Source organism: Myotis davidii, unplaced genomic scaffold (genome assembly GCF_000327345.1).
Source record: "Myotis davidii unplaced genomic scaffold, ASM32734v1 scaffold4152, whole genome shotgun sequence".
Classification (NCBI taxonomy): Eukaryota; Metazoa; Chordata; class Mammalia; order Chiroptera; family Vespertilionidae; genus Myotis; species Myotis davidii.
Window position 1 is genome coordinate 219,588 of NW_006283169.1, and position 3,448 is coordinate 223,035.

The following is a 3,448-nucleotide window of genomic DNA, read 5'->3' on the forward strand; positions in this document are numbered from 1 at the left end:
TCTTTTTGGTTGTTTCCCATCTTTCTGGTAATTCCTACAAAAACACAGGTGGCAAACGGGAGATGACCTCGATGCCTAAAACAGATCAACCTCACAGGGTTAAATAATTCTAATCCCGACACTAACCCATAACACCATTTCATTCTGGAATAAGAGGAGTGTATCTCAAAAAAGATGAAAGTGACTGAAAGGCTCAGAGCCAGACTCCTGTTCAGACCTGACTCATGGGCACCCACGATCCGTATCTTCCCAGCACAAATCCGCGTTGTCCGTTGGTGTAAGGTTTATCTCAGAATAAATGAAAATCTTGTCAAAGTAAATGCAAATTTTAAAACTGTTTTGCTGTTGAGGGAATAAAATTAAAGTGCTCCGAAAATGACTTTGCTGATCTCTAACAACTAGAAATGGAGCCATGTTTAGCAATTTAACAGGTAAAGACAAATGCTGGCATGGCTCAAGGGTTGAGCATAGGCCTATGAACCGGAGGTCACAGTTTGACTCCCAGTCAAGGGCACATGCCCTGGTGATGGGCTCCATCCCCAGAAAGGGGCATGCAGGAGGCAGCCAATCAATGATTCTCTCTCATCATTGATATTTCTCTCTCTCTCTCCCTGTCCCTTCCTCTCTGAAATCAATAAAAATATATTTAAAAAAAAAGTTGAAGCTGATACCAGCATGGTGGTTGCCAGAGACTGTGGGATGGGAGAAATGTGGAGATGCTGGTCAAAGTGTAAAGCCTTCAGTTATAAGATGAATAAGCGCTGGGATCTAATTACAGCAGGGTGACTGTGGTTAGCATTGCTGTATTATATACTGGAAATTTTCCAAGAGAGTAAAACTTAAATGTTCTCACCACAAAAGAAAGAGGTGACTATGGGAGGTGATGCATATGTTAATTAACTTGATTGCCAAAATCATTTCACAATATATGCCTTTATAAAATCATTATGATGTAGACCTTAAATATATACAATTTTTATTTATCAATGACACCTCATTAAAGCTAGGAAAATTTGTTAGGTTTTTAAAAGTTTCACTGGGTATTCAGAACTAGATTAATAGTTTATTTTCTATCAGAACTTTGAAAATATATTTCTACTGTCATTAGGATTCTGTTGCTACTCTATTCAAATGGTTCTTTTTTTTCTTTTCTTTATTTTATTTTTTTACATGCAGTAAACATTAATATTTCAAGAAAAACTATTTTAAATATAATAATGTGACATTCAATAAGCATTAATACTTCAAGAAAAATGATTTAAAATATAATATTACAAGCAATAAACATTAATATTTCAAGAAAAACTATTTTAAATATAATAATATTACCAAAACTGTACTAACATAGTATAATATCATAAAAGTTGTAGGAACTATCAAAAATCTGCAAATAACAGGATTACTTCTATTATATTCTAAAATATTTTTTCCTCTGGCTCTAAATGATTCTTTTGTTTGTTCTTTACTTCAGTTACATATTTCATTTCTAGGTGTTCTATTTGGCACTTTTTCAACATTCTGATCATTTTTATATTCTCTTTAACTTTAATCATGTTGTTATTGCCATCTTTTAATTCCTTTCTTTTCCATTTATTTCCTAGGCATTTTAGTTTTGTGTTCTGTATGCAATAATCCCAGTATCTGAAGTCTTTGTGGGTCTCTACTGTTTCTCTTGAGTTTTCTTCATCTTTTCTTGTTTTGTAAAACTGTGTGTGAATTTTTCTCTATGAACCCTCATATTTAATAGACACTTATGTTTTTTATTGATATTGAGAGAGAGAGAGAGAAACATCAATCACTTGGCTGTCCCCTGCATGCACCCCAACCAGGGATCAAACCACAGCCTAGGTATGTGCCCGGACTAAGAATCAAACCCACCACCTTTCAGTGTATGGGAGGATGCCCCAACCAACTGAGCCACAACAGCCAGAGCTTTGGAAATTTAACTTTAATGGCACTTGATCTGTGGAATTTCTTGGAATCCTGTATTTAAGGAAGCATTTTCAAAACCAGTTTGTTAAACCAGTTACAAAAAAGCACCCTATGGTATCTGTTTTTTTATAATATTCCACTTATATGAGGTTCCTAGAGCAGTCAAATTCACAGAAACAGAAAATAGAACAGTGGTTTCTAGGGGCTGAGGAGAGGGAACTGGAGAGTTATTGATTAGTGGGTACAGAGTTTCAGTTTTGAAGATGAAAAGAGTTCTGCAGATGGATGGCGGTGAAGGTTGCACAGCAATATGAATGTACGTAATGCCACTGAACTGTGTGCTTAAGAGTAGCTAGGATGGTTAACTTCATGTTGTGTGCATTTTACCACAATTAAAAATAATTGAAAAAGAAAAGGGACTTTTTGTTTCTGCTCAGAGGTGTGGAGAGCTGAATAAAGTCCCAAACTTACATGGACAAAAAGCTGGACAACTTTTCTTGAGCTCACCAGAATGCTGAGGTCACAGGGCAACCAACCCCGCCAGAATCTAGGGGAAGAGAGGCACCTGCAAGGAGAGAGAAGCATGAGAAGTGATGACCAGCGGGGCGTGCAGGCGGGCACCAGTACGTAGAGTTCAGTTAGGATGATTGGCAAATTGCTGGAACAAAAGAAAGTGAAGTCCCCGGGGCTGCAAATACAGGCAGTCATACCCTCTTGTAGACTTTTTCTCCAGGAACCCCACTGAGCACTTAGAAGATATTTAGAGATCTGAAAGTCTCCCTTGTGATGCAGAACTGCGGAGGGGACAGTAGGCAGCAGCCACTATGGATGGGGCAAAAAATTCCAACTGGAAGCTTCCCTTTCTTTCCTACTGGCAAAGCTTTAATCTTGGGAGAGAGGAGCAACACTGTTCAGAGTAGAAGAGAAACCTCGACGCAGCTGCGGGGAGGGCAGCAATACTAGCCAGGTTTGGAACTTTGTCCTGGGCATCTAAGGAAAGGCAGGATCACTAAGAAGACAACATGCCTGAAACCCAGGGACAGTGTCTGCCTAAGACCCAGACTTAATCAGAACAACAGAGAACGGACCCCCAACCACCACCACCCCACTAACCCCCAGACTAGGAACATGTAGTAGCAAGTAACCTGCAAGAGCCGGTCATTCACAGAGAACACAAAGCTGAGAGTGGAGCAGTCATCTGGAAACGGATCATCTGGTAAACCCAGCTCCACCCTAAACACAGGTACTTGTGTTCTGAAGATGGAATTTGAAGTCTCTGCTGCACTCGAGGTAACCACAGCAACAATAAACCAATAAACCGCCAACTCAGCTCCGAATGAGATGAACACAAATGTCCATACAAAGGCCTTCTAGAAGGGAAGGCAAACCCATTTCCAGAGATAAAAACTATTTCCTGGTTCTGATTCCTTCTCTCTCCCGCTATAAAAAACTGGAAAGTAAGTAATAGCAGGCAGATTGGGAAAGAAGAGTGGAATTCAAGCACATTGCTGGTGAT